This window comes from Globicephala melas, chromosome 1 (genome assembly GCF_963455315.2).
Source record: "Globicephala melas chromosome 1, mGloMel1.2, whole genome shotgun sequence".
NCBI lineage: Eukaryota > Metazoa > Chordata > Mammalia > Artiodactyla > Delphinidae > Globicephala > Globicephala melas.
Window position 1 is genome coordinate 166,984,520 of NC_083314.1, and position 23,090 is coordinate 167,007,609.

The 23,090-nt window shown below is 47.0% G+C and overlaps 1 pseudogene; it reads right to left on the reverse strand.

Moving 5' to 3' along the window:
- Nucleotides 1–14,664: 14,664 nt before the first annotated feature.
- On the reverse strand, nt 14,665–14,907 carry LOC132593922 (protein CEBPZOS-like; annotated as a pseudogene).
- Between the last annotated feature and the right edge of the window lie 8,183 nt (nt 14,908–23,090).

Sequence of the window (23,090 nt, forward strand, 5' to 3'; positions counted from 1 at the left end):
AGGGCCAGCAACCAGCTGAGACCAATTGGGAAGAACTGCAGCAGACCGTGGGCTCAGGGGACCTGCCGAAAGTGTGGCCAGTGTGATTACCGCCCCAGGCTGAAGAGGAGGCTGATGGGGGCGCTGCACTGGCTTGATGTGGAGGAGAAGGAGGACGTTGAAGCACACCCCACCCCCACACCACCCCGCCCCACCCCCGCATCATGTTCTCTAAGTGCTTTTAAGTGCCTTAGATTGAGTGATTGGGATTCGTGGGCGAGACAGCTCGGCTCCTGAGAGGCAGCTCAGAAGGGGCTCAGAGAGGACGGTGAGGTCCATGAGGGGGCGTCAAGCTCAGTGAAGGGTAAGGGAGGAGGACTTTGAAGGAGGGAGTGAGGGGGAGGGTGTTCAGTGACGGGAGTAGCGGAGGCTCAGGGCAGGGCGAGGGGAGGGGCTCAGTGAGGGAGGGGCTCAGTGAGGGGAGAGGGGTTTAGTGGGTGCATTGGTGCTAGAGGCTCACAGAGGGAGAAGAAGGGAAATTCAGTGAGGAGGATGAGGTTCAGGGAGTCAGAGGGGCTCAATGGGGACGACGGAATGCCCTGCTGAATGGTTCATCCCTTTGAATGATCTCCTTTGTGTCATCAAACTTTGTGTCTTTCTCTGTGCAGAAGATCCCTCCCCCATCACCGTGGGGAGATCTACAGGTGTTTTGCCTGCATCAGGCAGATCACCGCTCCCAACTTCTGGGGATGAACCAAGAGGAACAAGACTAGGACTTACCCCCACCTCCCACCATCAGCCAGATCCAGAGAACCAGTCAGATCTGAGTTCAAATCCCACACACACTGCCCATCTGGGTTACCTTGGGCAAGTTGTTTCTCTGAATAGAAGGAGATACTCAACCTATATTTGTTGAATAGATGAACATTCTCTCTCCACAGTACCCCTAAAGGAGGGGCATCAGCAGCCTTTGTTCCTGATGAGAAACCAAAGCCCAGAGAAGTGAAGAGACTCGCTCAAGGTCACACAGCAGATAAGTGGCCAAAGATTCAAACACAGATGTGACCCACCCCAAAGTCATAGCTCACCTCCCTGCTGTTCTCTGATATGTCCCCTGTTCCTATCCTCTATGGCATTTCCCACTAGTCATATATAAGTATGTATTTATTTATAGTTTAGTTACTTAACAGTCTCTCCTTAGACTGGTTTTGCTTAGCATGAGATTCCCTGAAGTTAGGTAGAGTGCCTGGCCCCATAAGGCCACTCAAATGATATTTGTTTGAATTGAAAAATAATACAAGGGTAGACAGAGCTAGTTGAGAATAGAGACGTCCCCTTGTTCATTCATTCATTTATCCATTCAGTCTTTATTTCACTCATTCAACAAACTTGATCATTACCTTCTCTGTTGAGCTGGCTGCTGAAGGTACAGCAGTGGTCAGATGGGGCCCTGCCCTCAGAGAGCACACAGCCTAGGGAGGACACAGGTGACTGCAGTTCAGTGAGGTATCTCCTGGGATAGGAGAAACACAGTGGCTGTGCGAACGCAGAGCAGACACTGAGCTGGGTGGGGAGGGGATCAGAGAGAGTTCCCTGCAGAAGATGATATTTAAACTGAGACCTGAAGGATGAATCAAAGTGTGAGATGGATGCACAGATGGCGGAGGGACAGGAAGGGAGAAGGATTCAGGGTAGGAACAGCACGTGTACAGGATCAGAGGTTAGAGAGCTTTGGCATCTGCCAGCTTCCTTCCCAGCTTCCTTAATTGCCCTGAGCTCCACGCTCCCAAGAATGGGCAGGGGACACAGCCAACCACCTCTTAGGGCACAACCAGCCTGGCAAACACAACATTAGGAATTAGAAAATACACTTTTATTTATTATTTTTTTTAATTTATTTATTTTTGGTTGCATTGGGTCTTCATTGCTGCACGCGGGCTTTCTCTAGTTGCGGCGAGCAGGGGCTACTCTTCGTTGCAGTGCGCAGGCTTCTCATTGCAGTGGCTTCTCTTGTTGCAGAGCACGGGCTCTAGGTGTGCGGGCTTCAGTAGTTGTGGCACGCGGGCTCAGTAATTGTGGCTCGCAGGCTCTAGAGCGCAGGCTCAGTAGTTGTGGCACACGGGCTTAGTTGCTCCATGGCACGTGGGATCTTCGCAGACCAGGGCTCGAACTCGTGTCCCCTGCATTGGCAGGTGGATTCTTAACCACTGTGCCACCAGGGAAGCCCTAGAAAATACACTTTTAAATTATAATGATTATTATTTTTTTCTGATCTTCATCAAAGTTATGCATTCCTTTTGTAGGAAAGATAGGAAATAGAGAAAATACTAAAATATAAAAAAAAGAATAGAGAGGAAAGGCATCTGGAATTGGAGAGACTTGAATTTGAATTGAAGCTCAGTTCTTTCCTAGCTGCACAACCCTGAGAAATGCACTTTTTCTCTGTGAACTTCAGGGCCTGAGGCATGGAACCACTAATACTTATGGCACAAAGACATACAAAGATCAAGGATTTGTCCAAGGTCTCACAGCGAGTCATGTCTCTCTGTGGTCTGAGTCAGAGACCTTGAAAGAGAAGAGGCAGCCCAGGGGGGACCTGGTTTCAGAGTCCTGTCCATTATACACACTCTCCTTCCAGGACAGCAGCCAGCGGAGACAGAACCTTACGGAGGGCATGGCAAGTGCAGCTGTGGCCCAAAGCAGGATCCACTCCATCAGCTGAGAGTGGGGTGGGGCAGGAGGTTAAGGCTTGAAAAGTCGACTTCTATCCCAGCCTAGAAGATTCAAGGCCTCTGCTCAGAGATCCAACCCCTCCCTTTCAGTCTCTTCCTGGCAACCTGGGCTGGCACCCTCTAGGATGTGATATCAGTTTAATAATTTAGCAGATGCAGACAAAGATAGCAGCTCTGAAAATAACCCAGCTAGGCCCCAGCCTCCATCTCCTCTTTCCTCAGCAGACTCCCCTGCCCTCCCCCCAAGGACTCTGGTTGCCCCACATACCTGTCAGTGCCCCTGCCCGCCAGTGGGCACCTGATCCAACACCTCTTCCTTCTTCCAAACTTCTCTTCCCCCTCACCTCCCCTTTCTCTCCATTCTCATATTAAGAGCTTTTATATTAATTAGAGCTTAAAGGAATCTTGGGCTAGAAGTCAGAAAACTTGAGTTTAATTCATCATGTGGACTAGAGCAAGTCCCTTCTCCTTGCTAAGCCTCTGTTCCCACATTTGTCAAATGAAGCCGCTGGATTCCTAAATGTGGCATGAACAGCATGTTTGGGTGGGGGGAGGACAGCAGCTCAGACAGGGCACTGGATATCTTTCCCAGGAAGTCACAGCTGCAGTGTCAGCCATCTCAGTCAACAGCACTGCAACCCATCCTGCTACTCCAACCAGAGAGCTCACAGGTTTTCTTTTTCTTTCTTTTCTTTTACAATTTCTCTTGTGATGAAAAATTTGCCCTGGTTCTTATTCCTAGAATAAAAGGCTGTGACTTGTGTTCACAGCGGATGTAGGGCTCTGTTCGTTCCATGTGCTTTTGGTGCTTCATCACGTTTCTGACAAGTAGGGGTTTTACTTCCCTCTGGAAAGTTGGAAAGAGCAATACCCCTTCCCCCTTGAAGCTTTACTCGAATCACCCCACCTTTATGGGTCTCAGTTTTCACAGCTCTAAAATGGCCAGGTGTTGAAGAGTAAGAAGGACAAGGTTAGATTCCATGCTCTCTAGACTGTAAGCTCCAAAAGGGGTGAATTCGAGTCTGCCTTTGTGCATTCATTCAGCAATGTAATTAGGCACATACCGTGTACCAGCCACTGTGCAAGGTGCTAGGGGCACAGCAGTAAATAAGAAAAGCACAAACCCTGTTCCCACAAAGCTTACATTTCAGAAACCAAACTAATTAAATCCCAAGAAATGTGCCACGAAGGAGCAATAAAATACCTGCCAATATTTACCTAACACTTACTCTGGGCCATGTACAGAGTACCTATCCTTTGAGGCATATTGTTAACACACTGCATTTTACAGATAAGGAATCTGAAGGACAGAGTGGTTAAGTAAATGCGGCCAAGGCCACATGGTCAAGGAGTGGCCAAGCTAGGATTCAACACCCAGGCAGTCTGCCTCCAGAGCCTGTTTTCAACCACTAGGCCGTAGTGCTTCCCTAGAAATCATGAACAAGGTCTAATCTGGTGACATGAGGGACTTCCCCGGGACTTCCCCGGTGGTCCACTGGCTAAGACTCCATACTCTCCATGCAGGGGGCCCGAGTTCGATCCCTGGTCAGGGAACTAGATCTCACATGCTGCAACTAAGAGTTCGCATGCCACAACTAAAGATCCCACGTGCCAAAACAAAGATCCCGTGCGCCACAACAAAGATCCCGCGTGCCACAACTAAGACCTGGCACAGTAAAATAAATAAATGTTTTTTAAAAATCTGGCTACATTATAGAAAGGGGAGTCAAGGAGGGCTTCTCCTTAAGAGGTGACATTTAAGCTGAAACCTGAAAGATGAGCAGGAGTCAGTTATGTGGAATTGAGGAGAGAGATTTCCCAGCAGAAAAAATAGTATGGGCAAAGGTCCTGAGACAGAAAGATCAGTGTGTTCAGTGCCTTGTAAGCCAGAAAATGGGGAGAGCTGAGATCAGAGGAGCTGGGTCTGGAGGCCAGGGTGAGGATTTGGGGTTTTATGCTAAGTGCAGGGGAAGCCTTTGAAAGGTTTAAGTGGGGATCAACAGGATCTGATTTGTCTCTAAAAGGTCATGCTGTTAGCCATGTAGAGAATGAACTGAAAGGCAACAAGAGGAGGAGGAGGGAGACCAGTTAGGAGATTACTGCAGTAATCCAGCTGAGAGAGGATGGAGGCCAGGCCAGGAGTAATGGCAAGAGGTGGGAGGAGAGACGATTTGGATTTTATTTGGAGATGAACTGAGAGGACTTGTGGATGATTAGTGAGGGGGTGAGTGAGGTACCATTAGGCGTGGTACTCTTGACTGAGATGGGAAAGACCAGGGGAGGAACAGGTTTCGTAGAGAAATCAAGGTCAAGAGGTTTTCTTTTCTTTTCCCCCTGCATGATAATTGCTTCATTACAAAAATAAGAACAAAAGAAGTCGGGACTTCCTTGGTGGCGCAGTGGTTAAGAATCCGCCTGCCAATGCAGGGAACACAGGTTCAAGCCCTGGTCTGGGAAGATCCCACATGCTGCGGAGCAACTAAGCCCATATGCCACAACTATTGAGCCTGCTCTCTAGAGCCTACGAGCCACAACTACTGAAGCCCACGCGCCACAACTACTGAAGCCCACGCACCTAGAGCCCATGCTCCACAGCAAGAGAAGCCACCGCAATGAGAAGCCCATGCACCACAATGAAGAGTAGCCCCAGCTCACCGCAATGAGAGAAAGCCCAGCAAAGAAGACCCAACACAGCCAAAATAATAAACAAATAAAATTAAATTTAAAAAAAATTTTAAAAAGAACAAAAGAAGTCTATAGTAATAACCCATTGTATCTTCCCATTTTTTAGTCTAACTAAGAAAGAGTATACCTTGCAAGGGGTATACATTCAGTTTCAAAGGTGGAAAGAGGACTTCCCTGGCAGTCCAGTGGTTAAGACTCCACACTTCCATTGCAGAGGGCACGGGTTCGATCCCTAGTCAGGGAACTAAGATCCCGCATGCCACACGCACAGCGTGGCCCCCCCCCCAAAAAAAACATGGAAAGATTATTTAAAATAATTGACATTAGCACAGCAGCATTCAGATGTTATGGTTTGAGTTACTGTGCACTGGAAAATGAAAGTCTGACTTGTAAAATCGTGCTCTCTGTATCAGTCTGATGCAGAAAAGCAAAACTCAATTAAAAAAAAAAGTAACACAGAAAGGGAAAAAAATATATTTTACTAGTTAGTAAAGGTCTACACACATAGAGGATAGGTAAACCTTTGGAAAGAATTTTGTTTTGGATGCCTATTTTGGAAAATCTTTTCTGTTTTTCTTCTCTATTCTCAATCCTCTATTCACAGAATCCTTCACTTCTGACACTTCTGGTCATTAAATGTGTGTGTGTGTGTGTTTTCCTGCACCAACCAATTCTTCAACCCTAGCTGGTTGTCCTGCAATTCAATGTGATTCGATTCTGACACTAACTGGAGTTAACGCAGACCCCACAGGTTAAGGACCTATTCCCACAAGACTGCCCTTCACTTGAGACACCAATCACAAGTAGTAGATTCCCCCCAAGTTATCCACAACTTCTGTCTGACTTACCTACAAATCAGAGGTTCCCACGACCCCCTCCTTGGATTCAATAATTTGCCAGAACAGCTGGAAAATTCAGGGAAACACATTTACCAGTTTATTATAAAGGATACAGATGAACAGCCAAATGAAGAGATACGTAGGGTGAGATCTGGGAGGGATCTCTGAGCACAGGAGCTTCTGTCCCATGGAGTTGGGGTGCACCACCCTCCCAGCATGTGGGTATATTCACCAACCCAGAAGCTCTCCACACCCTGTACTTTGGGGATTTTTATGGAGGCTTCATCACATGAGCATGACGGATCATTAACTGAATCTCCAGCCCCTCTGCCCTTCCCAGAGGTTGGGGTGGGGGTGGGGCTGAAAGTTCCAAGCTTCTAATCATGCATTCGTCTCTCTGGTGACCAGCTCCCTTCCTGAAGCTATTCAGGCACCCACCAACAGTCACCTCGTTAGAACAGAATATGCTCCCATGACCCAGGAAATTTCAAGGGGTTTAGGAGCTCTGTGTCAGGAACTGGGGGCAGACACCAATATGCATATTTTTTCTATTATTTCACAAGACCCAAGTTGGATATCCATGATAAGTAGGCAGGTGTATAGAAGCTTCTGGAAGTCAGCACTGGAGAGTCAGAGCTGGAGACTTGAATTTGGGGAGTCATCCATAGATGGTACTTGAAGCTGTGGGATAAGATGAGTGGCCTTGGGAAAAAGTATTGATGGAGAAGTGAACAGAAGTCTGAGACACCACATTTAGAAGCCAGGATGATGGGAACGAACCAGCAAAGGAGCCTGAGCAGGGATGGTTGTCAATAAAGGGGGGAAACAGAAAAGTGGGCTGAGCAATAAATTGAGATTAAGGAAGCAATTATGGCAAACACAGACCATCCTTCTGTGTAAGCTTTGTTTTGAAAAGCAGAGAAATAGGGTGGTAGCTGGCAAGAAAGGGGGTTGAGCAGGGGTTCTGTAAGATGGGAGCTGCTAGGAGCACCTTTGTATGCGATGGGATTGACCTAGTAGAAGGGGAAATATGGCTGCCTTGCACGAATAAACTCACGTGGGAGATTCTCTTTTTTTTTGGCTACGCTGCCCGGCTTGCAGGATCTTAGATCCCCAACCAGGGATTGAACCCATGCCCCCTGCAGTGGAAGCACGGAGTCTTAACCACTGGACCGCCAGGGAAGTCCCTGCATGGGAGATTCTTAAGACAGCAAGAGAGGATGGGCTGTCCAGCAAACTCATTCCTACCACAAGCCTTCATTAAGCACTTACTATGTACCAGACACTTCTAAGTGCTAGAAATATAGCAGTGATCAAGACAGGTAAGGTCCCTGCCCTCTGAGCGTGCTCAATCCAGAGGAAGAGAGAAGGCCATAAAGAATCAAAACAAATATCATTTCAGATTGCATTACATGTATACTTTGAAGGAAGAAAACAGGGTGATACGGTAGGGCATGACCCCAGCAATATACTTTAGATAGAGAAGTCTAGGATGTTGGAGTGGGCAGCTCTGGGCTTTGCCTTCCCACCATTTATGTCCTACTTTTGATAACAATGCCTTTATATTTTGGGGGGAACCACTTCTCCTATATGCTCAGTGCATGTTTCTTGTGGGGCTGACCCCAGCCTGTCTCCAGGAATGGGGTTATGATCCTGACCTGGCCAGTGAAACTCAGTACTAGGAAGTTTACTAGAACTATTGAGAAAGAGAAACTTTCTTTGCCCACGAATTGTTGACCAAGTAGACTATAAACCTGAAGCTGCAGGCAGTCATCTTGCCACCACAAAGGAAGTGTGGGCCTGGTGCCTGGCAGGAGAGCCCAGAAACAGAGACCTGATGAGCGTGGAAATCACTTGAGCACCTGATTCCAGCTGTACCTGAAGGTACCCTTGGACTTTTCACTTAAGTGAGATGATAGACTCTCCTGTTTTTCTTAAGCTATTTTGAGCTATTTGAACTTATAATTGAACAAATCCTGATTGATGAAGAAAGCAAAGGAGTGCTTTAGAAGTGCTAGGGAGAAGCGATCCAGGTGGAGCGAACAGGAAGTGCAAAGGTTCTTTGCAGGATAGTTTGACGCATTTGGGGAACACAAAGGAGGCAAGTGAAGCTGGAATATAATGAGCTGTGGTAATGGAATGAGATGGGATAGACCCTCAGGAAGAGAGCTGCATTTCCAGCAAAATGGCAGAAGAGGGGAGCAGAGAAATGCTTCCTCACATATGGCACTTAAAAGTGATGGATAAATTTTTAAAATTTTTCTTGTAAAGCATCAGTGAGCTGACTACAAAGTAAGGGAATTAACAGAGGTCAGAAGTGACAAGAAAGGGCAATTCCTCAAGAGTAAATGAGTCTTGTAGCTGGTGTTTGCCCTGAAAGCACCTGTTGAACCCTGAGACCTAGACCAGTCAAAATTTTTAAATTTAACCCACAATAAGACATTTCACAACATAATCATTTCATGACGTATATAAGACAAATCAGGACTTCCCTGGTGGTGCAGTGGTTAAGAATCCGCCTGCCAGGCTTCCCTGGTGGCGCAGTGGTTAAGAATCTGCCTGCCAATACAGGGAACACGGGTTCAAGCCCTGGTCCGGGAGGATCCCACATGCCGCAGAGCAACTAAGCCCGTGTGCCACAACTACTGAGCCTGCGCTCTAGAGCCCGCAAGCCACAACTACTGAGCCCACGCTCTAGAGCCCGCAAGCCACAACTATTGAGCCCGCGTGCCACAACTACTGAAGCCCGCGCTCCTAGAGCCCGTGCTCTTCAAAAAGATAAGCCACCGCAATGAGAAGCCCGCGCACCGCATCGAAAAGTATCCCCCGCTCAACGCAACTAGAGAAAGCCCACGCGCAGCAAGGAAGACCCAACACAGCCAAAAAAAAACAACCATTCTGCTGTACACCTTAAACTTATACACTGTACGTCAATTATATCTCCATAGAACTGGAAGAAAAAAAGACATTTTTACACCAGAACCCGGCATGCAGACAAAAATTTCACAAGCAATATTCACCCTAATTACATGTGAGGCAGGCTGATATTCCTTGGTCTAGTCTATTCCATACTACTCAATTGCCTTTTTTTTTTTTTAATACTGCTTTAGTTCCATTAAACAGTGGAGTGCTAGGAGCTGAAGATTATTCTATTTGGGGAGGGGAAGCCAAGTTGCAATCAGGAAGCATTCAGAAGAAAGGGACCCTTTGGGTTCCCAGCTCCAGCATTTTGTTGGATTTTTCTTTTCTAGGGAGTTAAAGTTTGACCATGTTGAGTTTGAAATGTCAATTAGATATCTGAGCAGAAATTTCGAGTGGGCAGTTGACTTTATATGTCTGGGGCTCAGGAGAGAGGGCTGGGTTGCAGGTGTGAATTCGGAGTCAGATAGGCAGTATTTAACTGGATGAGATGACCATGGGAGGAGAGAAGGCAGAGGAGAGGCTAGGACAAACGACTGAGCCTGGGGCACTCAGATTTTAAGCAGCCAGTGGGAAGAAGTGACCCACAGCCTCTACCTTTTTCTTTCTTTTCTCCACCTTGCTGTCAGAAACACAGATGTGGTGGATGCCATCAAGACCTTAAGACCAGGGCCTCACTCTAGGGATGGTAGAACAGTGAGCTGTTGTGCTGTGGCGGGGTGGGGGCGGGGGGGTTCTGATACTTCCAGCTGAATCTAATTCCTAACTGACACAGAAACAATACTGAGAAACTCCTGGCAAGATTGAGCCAGGAAGAAATTCCTGGCTCTAGGAACGCGGGCTTCAGTAGTTGTGGCACGCGGGCTCAATAGTTGTGGCTTGAGGGCTCTAGAGCGTGGGCACAAATAAACAATGTTAAATTTGAAGAGCAGGACTACAGAACTACAGCTATAGCAGAGATTTAAAAGATAACTGGAGAATATTAGAAACAATTTTATGACAACAAATTTAGAACAAAGGTAAAATAGACAAATTCGTGGAGAAATAAAAATTCATATCAAAAATGATCAAGTAGAGTATGAGAAAGAAAAATTACAGAACAATATTACTTAAGAACATAGATGTCAATGCCCTAAACAAAAGATTAACAAGCTAAATCTAGCAATGTATTTACAATATAATAAACACAGGAATTCCCTGGCAGTCCAGTGGTTAGGACTCAGCACTTTCACGGCTGAGGTCCGGGTTCAATCCCTGGTCGGGGAACTAATATCCTGCAAGCCACGCGGTGCAACCAAAAAAAATAATAATAACAGAAAAAAATGATAATAAACACATCATGACCAAGATGAGTTTATTCTAGGAAGTTTGATTCAACATTAGAAAATCTACTAGTGTAATTAATCATATTAATGTTAGAGGAGGAAAACCAAGTGAATATTTCAATCTATACAGAAAATGCACCTGATAATTCAATTTTTTATGTTAAAAATTCTTAGCAAACTAAAAAAAAGAAAGAAAAAATAATTCTCAGCAAACTAGGTATAAAGCACCATTAAGCTGATAAAGTGCCCCCTCCTGGAGGGGAGGTTATCTACATATATTTGGAATTCCATAAGGAAAATGTCTCTTCTCTCCATTTATTCAATCATCTCTGATTTTTTTTTTTAGTTTTATTGAGATATAATTAACATACAGTTATGTACAAGTTTAAAGTGTGCAGCATAAATCAGCTCTCATTACAAAAGAAATTAAAACGTTTTTGTGGACCCCTAAAAGTATTGAGACTCCTAGGTATGATGCTTATTGTGTCCAGTGGATAAATCAGCCCAAATGATTAACACCATTAAGGGAATGATTAACACTATTTTCAGGATGTTTTTCTCTGGAAGGATGAGGAAAGGGGAGGCCACAGAGGAGGATCATACAGAGAGCTTCAAAAGTACTGAAATGTCCCATTAAACTAGTGGTGGGTGTCTTCCTTTTTACTGTTTAAATAATACATATATTTTATATTTTTAGATGTATGTATATATACTTGAATATACACACATATATTCTTCTATATGTATATTTCACAGTAAAATTTTTACAATAAAATATGTAAGGACCAGGTCATGGGTGGGTGTGGGGGGGGGGGTCTTAAAGACCAGGGTAGGTCCTGGCCGACCACAGGCACAGGTAAATTTGCTCTGAATACTTTAATGACCATCTGGCTCTGGATCAAGTCCCTCCTGCTCACTCACAATGAGGGTCCTGCTCTGCCTGTCTGCCACCCCCACCACCACAGGGGTGGCTGGTGGAGGTTCTGGGGATCATCCTCCAGGCTCCAGAAGGACCACTGCATTGGCCTCAGCTGCTCAGCTGTAGGATGCTAAGGAACAAGGACTCTGCTAAGGGACAGATTCCCAGACCCAGGGTCCACGGGGATGCAAGGGTATGGCTCTGGGACAGAAAACTGCCCAGAGCTTCCAGGGACCACAGTGGGAGGCTCTTTCTCAACCTCTTAGATAAGGGGTGGGAGTGGCAGTTCAGGCTTCCCGATCCCAGGAAATGGATGGATCTAGGCCCTGGATTCAAGGGGACAAGTGGCATTCAGAAGGGACATATTGAGTGTCCCTTAGATCACCAAAGATTCCATGTGCCAAGCATGGCTGTCACTGAATAGCACAGTCCCTGACCTGATAGGGTCATGCTGGTCAGGTGACCAGGGAGGCCTGGTGACCAGACTGAAGGACCTTGTTCATGTCTGGTTCTGTAACACCTCTGGGCCTTGGCCCAACCCTATGGGCTGTCATGGGTTGAGAGAGTCCAACAATAATGGAAACCGGATTTCCCACCAGCCAGATGGAATGAGGGCTCTGAGTGGGTTTTTAAAAATAGCCTGTATCTTCCCTACCTGATTGTGTGCACCCACTACACCTGCTTCAGCCTTTTTTCTCGCTTCTGTCTCTTTCTGACTCTCTCTAGGTGTGTCTCTATCTTCCTTTCCAGGTCTTTCTCTGATTCTGCCTTCCCCTCCCCCCAGCCTCCCTCCCCGGCCCCACCTGCTGCAGAGCACCCTGGCTCCAAGGAAAAGAAGCTTTTGCTGTGAGCGCATCAGATGCCAGGACCTCCCCTCCCACCACCTCCATCTCCTCCATGCGCCCCCTCCTCCTGTATCTAGGCCTGGGCTCAGCAGACACTCCCCCGACTGCCACCCCCAGACAAGCTGGGAGGAAGGAGCAGCTTGGATGTGGGGCTTGGATGGGGGTCGGCTGGATGCAAGGCTGCTTTTCCCTTCTGCAGGGAGGCCAGAGCCCAGCTGGCTCGTGAATTATGGAGCTCCTGTGCTAGTGGCTCTACTTGGCGGAGCGCTGGGACCCACAGCACCAGCCTAGAAGAGTGGGACAAACTCAAGGTCATTCAGGTTGAAGCAAGACTCTAAGCTCCCAGCCTCCCTCCTATCCCCTCACTTGAGCCCCCAGGGCTAAACCTGGCAACTCCGCACCTTTCCTCACTTTATAGGGAACCCATCCCAGCCCTAGTCAGAGGTACCCCATGCTCTACCCTGGCCCAGGCCTCTGACCTCCACACAGTTGCCCTCCATCCTTCGTCCCTCAGACAGAGGGCCCCTGAGGGTGGGACTCCACAGGAGGGGACTGAGGGCAAGCCTGCTCAGACTGGGGGCTCCAAGTCTGGGTCTGCCCATCCCCAGTCTGTGTCACCACCTCCCTTAATGTCTCCTCACAGGGTTCTACCTTACTTAGGGGAGGTGGCACGAAGCCAGGACCCACGGAGGGGCACTCCACAGCAGCTCCCACGCCAGCCTCTGGGCACATCCCTGCAAGCTCAAGAGAGAATCCTGCCCTTCCCAACCATCCCTATGATTTCAGCAAGAATTGAACAGTGAGGAAAGAAGCCCAGGATGTGAGGAGCTGGATCTCGGTTGAATGACTTACCCGCTCTGAGTTTCAGTTTGCTCATCCATAAAATGGGAGGAATAATATCTGCAGGTGGTCTTCCCAGAGCCTACTTGTGGGCCTGCTTTCACCTCTTCACTGCCACGGCTAGAAGGCAGCTATAGGGCCCAGGCTGGGGCCCAGTCTGGCCTCTGTCTACTCCAGCTCCACTGTCTTGTCTATTTATTTTTCTAGTACTCCTCCATTGGGAACCACTCCTGGAATCCCTCCCCTGAGACCCCAAAATGCCCTGGACAACCTTCCACTGCAGCACTAAGCTGCCACTTCTCACACTGTGTTGGCACCTGTGGGTATGATCTGTCTTCCAAGGTCACATGCCAAGTCTTACTCCTCTCTGTGTCTGCAGCAGTCAGACCAGGGCAAGGCACAGAGCAGGGGCTCAGTGATGCCTGTTGAGTGAGGGAATGGCCTAGAGGCTTTTCAGGTTCTCTACCTTGATTACCACCCCCTCCCCTGCCTCACCATACTTGCCGGGGACTTTGACTGTCCACTGCTGCTGGCTCTCCCAAGCCTACTCTCCTCCTCAGTGGCTCACTTGGGAGATCTGGGGGCGGGACACTGCACCACCACCCTACCACTTCCGACAAACCCTGTTTTCTCCCCTCTACCCTTGAATTTCACCCATTTCCTTAAACCACAAACCCAGGGGTTTGTGCTAAACTGTTACTTTGGTGGCCTCCAATGAAGCAGGCCTCCATGTATCCATGCCCTTGTGTGTCTCCTCCCATGCTGACTCTGGGCTTGGCCATGTGACTTGCTTTGGCCAATGGGATGCCAAGAAGTGTGAAGCAAGCAAAGAGCCGATAAGCACTTGCACAGTGGGGCTTGTCCTCTTGGAAGCCAGGTGCCTCGCTGTGAAGGTCAGCTAGGCTTCTTTTTTGTTTGCTTGTTTTTTGAATTTTATGACGAATTTTATTCCAAAGTGGCTCTAGTAGTAAATACCAGAGACATTTATGTAGCGTTTGAATACTGTTTCAGGTAAAGTGAAAATGGATAAAAGCAATATTTCTAGTTAATATGTTTTTAGATAATATGATTTTAAATGTGTGACTTAAAATGTAATCAATATTAATGAACTTATTTACAAACCAGAAACAGACTCATAGACATAGAAAACAAACCTATGGTTACCAAAGGGGAAAGAAGAGGGGGATAAATTAGATAAACAACAAGGTCCCACTGTATAGCACAGGGTACTATATTCAATATCTTGTAATATACTATAATGAAAAAGAAAAAATGTGATAAATATTTAAAATAGAAGTTTTACTATTTTATCTATTTTGAAAGGTTTATGTATTCAGAATCATAGGGGAGTTGTTTTTTTTTAAGGAGAACCACTTTATTTTGAGTAGTGAACAAAACTCCATTTATAATAAACAAACCTTCCATCAATTTCTTCACAGTTAGTCCAAAGAACAAAACCTCTGGCTTAGTTAGAATTTACATTTAACCTTAAATATTCTAAAATCCATCCATGTCAATTTTGGAATTTTAACCTTGCCTGAGACTATGAAATAGGGCAAACCTTGATCGATGGTCAAATTTCTAATTTTTGCTGCTAAGCCACTTTTCTTGACCTTGCTCTTGATTGTGTAACATTCCAGAATGTTCAATGGATTTGTAATAAACTTCCAAAATGAAGGGGAATTTCTTGTTCATTGTTTGCCTGAAATCTTGGCTTGTGTTCTTCTTCTCAAACAAAAAATATGTTCCAAAAAATGCTCACAGTTCAGCTACTAAAACTCCTTTAAAGATCTTCTTTGCCAGTGGATCCGTAGTACGGGCCATCCTGAGGCATGTACTCGTGGAGCTGTGCAGCAGACTTCTGAATGGTAAGAGACCAGGTGACGAGAGGTCCTGAGAGAGGTGATGCCCTCGTGGTAATTGAGCCCCCGCTGCTCCCAGCTGAATGCAGCCCCATAAGCGACACCAGGCAAAACCAGCAGAGTTAGCCAGCTGACCCCCGCTGAACCACAGAATTTTTAGAAATAATATATCATTTTAAGTCACTAGGTTTTGGGGTGGTTTATTTCTCAGCAATAGATAACTGAACCAAGGGCCATCCTGAGCCCTCTCTGCCAATGTCTGGCACATCCAGTCCTGTGGGATCCACATCCAGAATATATCATGTATCCGACCACTTCTCACCTCCTTCCCAGGCACACCCTGGTCCAGGCCACTGTCACTCTCGCCTGGATTATTCCCAAAGCCTCCTCACTGGACTCCCTGACTCCACTCTTACTCTCCAGCAATCATCATACAGGGACCAGAGTGAAGCTTCTGGGGTATTAGTCAGATCAAGTCACCACCCCCCACTTGAGACCCTCCAGTTACTTCCTATATCACTTAGATTAAAAGACAGACTCTTCAGTGGCCTTTGAGCCCTGTGCAGTCCAGTGCCCGCCACGTCTCCACCCCACCACCAGTCACGCTCCCCTTGCTCAATGCGCTCCAGCAATGCTAGCTTCCTTTCTGTTTCTCGAACATGCCAATCTCATCTCCATCTTGCGCCATTCGCACCAGCTCCTTACTCTGCCCAGAAGACTCTTCCTCTAGGTCTTTCTGTCTAAGTCTTCCAGTTCTCAGCTTACACATCCGCATCCCAGAAAGGCTACTTATAGAAGAGGGAACTGAGGCTTGGAGAAGTGAGGTCATGTCCCACGTACCCACAGTTAGGAAGAGTCTGGGCTGAGTTTTCATCCTAGGTCTATGTAAGCCCCCACTCCAGGGTTCTTTCTGCCACATCAGTGGTTTGGGGGGGCTCCCGAGAAAGGGGAGGAGTTGGAGGGGCTTCCTCCACTTACTCCTCCCACAAACACTCCCAGCCATAGCCCTTGGACCCTATCCTGAGCTGGGTGCTGGGAACTCAGAGATGAATCAGACTAGACTTTACTCTCCGGGAGCTCCTGTCTTGGGAGAGGGAAAGCATCAGAGGAGGGCTCAGACAGCCTCCTGCGGTAACTCAGGGAGACAGCCTTCTAGCTGGGGCCTCTCTGGGAAGGCTTAATAGGGGATGTGAGACTGGCTGGAGGTGGGGGGAGAGAGCCAGAAATTGGGGTGGTGTTCAGTGGCCAGAGCTGCCTATTGTTTCCTGTGAGGGACCGGGAGACTCAGCATCGGCTATGTGTGTCCAAGCCGCTGTGTGTGTGTTGTGTTGTGTGTGTGTGTTGTGTTGTGTGTGTATGTGTGTAAGAGAGTGAGGGAGCAGTACCGGGGGTGAGGTAGAGGCTAGGCAAGAGAAGGGCTGAATGAATAGATTTTACTGTTGTGGAAACTAAAGCCCAGAGAGGCTGAGTTGCTGCCCCAGCTCACAAAGCACTAGGTGGTAAAGGCAGGATTTGAACCGAGCCTGTCTTGACACCACCTCCTCCAGGGCCCACTGCTTATTCACTATGTGACCTCAGCTAAAGCCATTCTCTTCAGGAGCCTTATTTCCTCATCAGTAAACTGAAGGAGTTGGATGAAGTTTCTTCCAGCATGAGGACGCTGCAGAAAATACCTCTACTAGAGCTTAGAACCAAATTCAGAACCAAAGAAGCAGCCACCGGCTCAACCTGGTACAGGATGGCTTCTTAACCTGCAGCTCCCTCCAGGCCTAGCAACTGGGTGCCATGCAAACTAAAGCCAGGGAGCCCCATAATTCCCCCAGTGTCAGGTGGACCTGGGGTGTCCCTCTCAACAGGCCAACCTAGAGTTCCAAGAGCACTTATAGCCCAGCTCCAACTACACCTCTAACCACGTTATCAGCCCAGCCCAGAGCCCAGCTTACTTGTCCATCATTCCCCAGCATAACTCCAGGACTCCCCTGGTTCTCTCCAGCCTCCAGGAACACCATCCTTTAGCCAAAGAAGGAAAGGGGAGAGGCAACTCTGAATGGTCATTGGCCCACTGTTTGACAAATATAGACAGACTGACCAATCAGAAGAGCCAAGACAGCCTCAACTTCCATGTTCCAATTCTGTTCATCCTCCACCATTCTATTCCCATGGGGTTCCCTTTCAGGTGGTTCCATTCCATTTATGCCATTCAGAATTCCAGGAAATTATATCTGGGAAAGAGAGGTATGGTAAGTAGAATTAGAGCTGATTACAGAAGGGAATTCTTGAGGGGAGAATTCCCCCATTCTGCTGGGGCCTGGGGCATTCTCCAGAGCCCAGTTTCAGTGGTATCCCGAGGAGACACTGCAAAGAGCTCAGGCTCTGAACAGAAAGAACTTGGGCTCAGTTCTGGGCTCTGCCCCTTAACTAGTTGTGTGAACTTGGGCAAGAGGCTTAAATCTCTGAACCTCTGTTTTCTTAGCTATAAAATAAGGAGCTGGGATCTATATTCACTGAGTTATTGTGAGGATTAAATGGGAATAAGGCTCATAATATACCTAACACATAGCAGATGATTATGGTCAGTCATAGTAATGTGTTCTCCTGCTTATTCTCAGAGGCAGTGGTCTGGCCTCTGAGAGTCCTGGTCCCAGAATAGCTGGGGAGGCAGAGAGGGGGCAGGAAGAAGGGGTTAAAATAAAATAGCTGTCATTTAATTACCATGTGCTGGCCTCTGTAGTAATCACCACATGAAACTATTACTACTTTAACATTGTGGACAAGGCGTCTGAGGCACAGAGAAGTTCAGTAATGTGGTCAAAGTCACACAGCTAGCAAGTGGCAGAATTGGGACATAAATTCAGGCTCCCTGGCTCCAGAGTTCAAACTCTGAAACACCATTCTGTACTACCTCACATGAATCCCATTTTAGGTTGAGAAACGCTGAGGTTCAAAGAGGTAAGTTCACACTGCTGCTGAACAGGGGTATATCTAGGACTCCAACTTAGATCCTGTGACTCTGAAGTTCTGGCAATTTCTGCCGTTGAGTGCTGCCCCCTAGTGCCCCCTATGGGAGAAGCACACCAGAGGCAAGGAGCACATACCCATGGATCCACACTCCACTGCCCACACTCCTCTGACCCACTGCTTCTCCTCACACCCAAAGCTGCAGGTCTTATATCTTCTGAGTATCACTGTGAATGTCATCCATATATACAATCATGATATTTCTTGGCCATCTCACAAATCCTTAAATTCAACAGGTCTAACTCCATGTTTATACTTTTATACCCCAAACCTGCCCTCCCCAGTCATCTCCATCCATCCACTAGCACAAGCCAGAACCCCAGACATCCTTGACACCTCCCTCTCCCCCTCATTCTTTCACCAGTCCAGGAGCCTGAATGGTGGCTGAGGAAGGAGACCAGAAAAGTAAACATCGATCAGAACAGAGCAACAGCGGTGGAAGCAGAGGATCAGGACAATGGCCCCCAATTGTGGCCAAGAGGAAAAACTGAACTCAGGTGGTTAGAAAGGCAGGACTTTCTGCTTAGAAAGAAGCCCAAAGACAGCTTTAAGGGCCAGGAGGAGGACACAGTGTTTCTAACTGGGAGCCAGAAGGACTGGGTTCCCACCCAGCTCCACTACTAACTCACAGTATGGCCTTAGGACCTTGATGTGCCTCAGTTTCCCCATCTGTAAAATGAATATAACCATGGGTACCTCTAGGGCTTGATCCTTTGTTGTAAGTTTCAAATTTAAAGGTGTTTGCTTTGTAAACTGTAAAGAGAAGTGCACAGGAGAGGTGGACTATTATCTGGAAACTTCACTCCAATAGACTTCTCTCCTTTGTTATGCTAAATGCTGGACCCATAAGGTACCTTGTTTTGTTTTCAAAGAATGTCATCAGTTTGGGGGCTTTTTTTTTTTTTTTTTTGGGCCAAGCCAGGATCTTAGTTCCCCGACCAGGGATTCAACCCAGGCCTTCAGCAGTGAAAACACCAAGTCCTAACCAGTGGACCTCCAGGGAATTCCATTGGGGGCTTTTTTTTTAATCTTCTCTTTTTTTTTAATTGATTTATTTTTGGCGGCATTGGGTCTTCGCTGCTGCGCGCGGGCTTCAGTAGCTTTGGCACGCGGGCTCAATAGTCGTGGCTCGCGGGCTCCAGAGCACAGGCTCAGTAGTTGTGGCACACGGGCTAAGTTGTTCCACGGCATGTGGGATCTTCCCGGACCAGGGCTCAAACCTGTGTGCCCTGCAGTGGCAGGCAGATTCTTAACCACTGCGCCACCAGGGAAGCCCATTGGGGTTTTTTTTTTTTTTTTTTTTTGCGGTACGCGGGCCTCTCACTGCTGTGGCCTCTCCCGTTGCGGAGCACAGGCTCCGGACGCACAGGCTCAGTGGTCATGGCTCACGGGCCCAGCCGCTCCGCAGCATGTGGGATCTTCCCAGACCCGGGCACGAACCCGCATCCCCTGCATCGGCAGGCAGACTGTCAACCACTGCGCCACCAGGGAATCCCGGGTCAGAAACAGAAACAACAACATATATATATATATTATATATATATATATATAATATATATATTATATATATATAATATATATATATACAGAAAATTTGCCATTTTGCCCATTTTTAAGTTACAATTCAGTGGCATTAATTACATTCACACTGTTGTGCAACCATCACCATTTTCTATTTCCAAAATTTTTCATCATCCCAAATAGAAACTCTGTACCCATTAAGCAATAACTCCCAATTCCTCCCTCCCTCCAGCCCCTGGAAACCTCTAATCCCTGTCTCTATGAATTTGTTTATTCTGAATATTTAATATAAGTGGAATCACAATATTTGTCCTTCTGTGTCTGGCTTATTTTACTTAGCATGATGTCTTCAAGGTTCATCTATGGTGTAGCATGTATCAGAACTTCATTCGTTTCACGGCTAAATAATACTCCATTGTGCGTATATACTATATGTTGTTTATCCACTCATCTGTTGACAGACACTTGAGTTTTCCACCGTTTGGCTATGGTGAATAGTGCTGCAATGAACACTGGCATATAAGTACCTGTCTGAGTCCCTGTTTTCAGTTCTTTTGGGTATATACCTACACTGTCATCAGTTTTTGACAGAGTTTTTCAGTATACACTGTGGCAGGGGTATGGGCCCTTGGGAACAAGGCCCAGTGTATTTGAGTGTGGGAGGGAGAAGGGCAGATGAGGAGAGAGGTTTCAGTGTGGCTATGATTAAAATACCAGCTAACTTGTGCCTTTTGCAAAGTACTCCACAAAACACTCTGGAGGAGGAGCTATTATCATCTCCATTTTACAGATGAGGAGAAGGGAAGTGCTTCTCCAGGGCCCCACAGCTGGTGAGAGGCAGGGGCTCCAGAGAAAGGTTCCCTCACACATCAGCAAGTGCAGGCGGAGGTTCAGAGATCATATTTCCCTTCCTTCCCCTTTTTTCTTTTTTTTCCTTTCTAGACAAAGAAAGTAGTTCTGAGCTGCTTCAATCATCATGTTCCTACTTATTAACCTACAGCATTTTAGGTACTACAGAATCAGAATTTTATAATGTACTTTTACTAAACATGGTCTGGAAAAAGCAAAACTATGAAGACAGAAGAAAGATCAGTGGTTGCCAAGGGCTGAGATAGTGGGGAGGAACTGATTGCAGAAGGGTTTAGGGAAATTCGGGGGGGTGATGAAATTGACCTATATTTTGATTTGTGGTGGTGGTTATGCAACTGTATGTATTTTTCAAAACTCACAGAACTATACCCTAAAAAAGGTAAGTTTTACTGTATGAAAATTGTACTTTAATCTTTAAAAAAAGGAATGAATAAATGAATGGGGGAAAACTAAATAAGATTCCAGATGCTTGGATTTTTGCTACCTTGAAAACCTGGCAAGTAACCGTGCCCTTAATTATTTAGTTACAGCATAAGTTGCTATTTTTTTCATGCATTCATTCATTCATGATAAAATGAAAGTCCTTGAATCCAACACAAGAATCAGAACATCACTAAAACTTAAATCTGCTTATGGTTCCCCACCATTCCTGACCCCTCCACTATCCCACCCCCAGGCAATCACTATTCTGAATTCTGTGTTCCTCATTCTCTTGCCTTTTTTTTTTTTTTCACACATAAATTACGTTTAACCTTCTGAATTTGCCTTCTCCCCCTTTTTTTAGGTCAAAACAGGTCAAAAACAGCAACTTCATATGGTTCAACCCAATATTATGCCTAAATATAGTACTTCTAGTTGTATTTGAACTTTATGAAAAGGATACCATTCCACATGCACTCTTCTGGGACTTGCATTTTTTTCACTCAGTATTATGTCACCGTGATCCAGCCATACTGCTATTTTTCACTCATTTTCTACTGCTATGTAATTATTCCACATCTCTTTACCTCCTGTCAGTGGCATTTGGATGTTTTCAGTTTGGGGCTACTGTGAACAATGTTTCTACTACCATTCTTGTACATGTCTCTTGGCATATGTGTGAAATTCTTGTGTCTGTAACACAGGAATGCACTTACTGGGTCTTAGGGCACACAGATGTTCAATTGTACACTATGTGACTCACTTTCTGAGCTCCAAATGAAGGTACAACGGCCACTTGCCCCAGGTGAGAATGTGAACAAGATCTGGTGGGAGGGACTGCCAAGGAGGGTCTCTGGTGGAAATTGAGCATCTACTCTGTGCACATGGCAGGGCACCTGTGGAATGAGACAATGGTGTCCTGAGAGGTGAGATAGGGAAGGAAACCCCCCAGTTGCCATGGGAATTAGCTTCCAAGGAGTGTCCCACCCTGGCTGGGCAAGGAGAGGACTAGGCAACTCAAACAGGGCAGACAAAGATACTGTCCTAATTGGCAGTATCTCCATCTAGGCTTAGGAGGTTGTGTATCTTTGGTACACCTGGAGGGAAAAGGGCTAGGCAGTACTGAATTCCTCCCACTTACCAATCCTTACCCCAGTGATCTCTTCCTGTATCCTTTAACTCATTTTGCATCCATTATCTTTTTTAATTCTCCCAGTTGGAGAGAGGTACTATTATCTCCACAGATGAGACTTAGAGAAGGAAGTGTCTTGCCCAAAGTCACACCATTTGGGCCAACTGCCTGAGCAAATCATTTCCCCGTCCTAAGTCTCAGTTTCCTCACCTGTAAAATGGGAATGATAACACCTGAGGTGTTATCCTCAGGTGTAAGGACTAAATAATACTATGCAAGTAAGGGGGTTAGCATGGATCGTGGAGATGTTCCCTAAAAGTCACTTGTTTATTGGTGCTATTGTTGTTATTAAGTTGGTATTAAGGGGAATAATCCAACCCCTGACTCTTCCCACCCAATGATGTTGCCTCTTGCAGAAACCCCATGGGATGCGGTGATCATGGCCCATTGTGGCCAACTCTGCTGATCTGGGATGTTTCAGGACTGCACAGCCCAGTCTCCTCTTCCACCCGCCCCAGAGCAGAGGTCTCTGTCTTCCTCTGCAGACTTCCTGGAAAAAAGAAGGTGAACTGATCAGAGCAGAGGAACCAGGCCCCCAGTTCTGCCTCAGGACAAACGGAGAAATCAGGTCCCAACGATTCAATCAGTAGAGAATATCTGCTGAGCGCCTAGGATGTGCCAGGTCCTGCTCTGGGCACCCGGGTCATTTGTGAACAAGAGCATACCCTAGTCAGAGGCTAAAGGAGGAGACGGAAGACAAGAAAACAGTGTGCTGAGTATTATGATAAAGAGTACAGAGAAAACCAGACAGGCGTAGGGGTCAGGGAAGGAGTTTCAGGAGACATGCCCTTTGAACTTAGCCTTTAAGGCCCGGCAAGTCCTCCGCAGCAGCTCAGAGATTGCTGGGCCCATCTGTCCATTTAACAGAAAAGCAAACTGAGCCCCGGCGTCTGTCCACCGTGCCCGCCACACCTCACTTACCCGGACTAGGCCGAGCGCTGCTCTCGCAGTCCGCGGACGGAGGGCCAGAGGCCGGCCGCAGTGCCCGCCCAGCTCCCAGGGCGGGGCCTCGGCCCAGGTGCGCGGCGGAGGCGCTTCGCGGAGGCAGGAAGTGTGTCCTCAGCGGCGACCCGTGCAGCGCTCCCGCGAGACGCTCACCTGCGCCCCAGGTGAGCGGCGAGGGG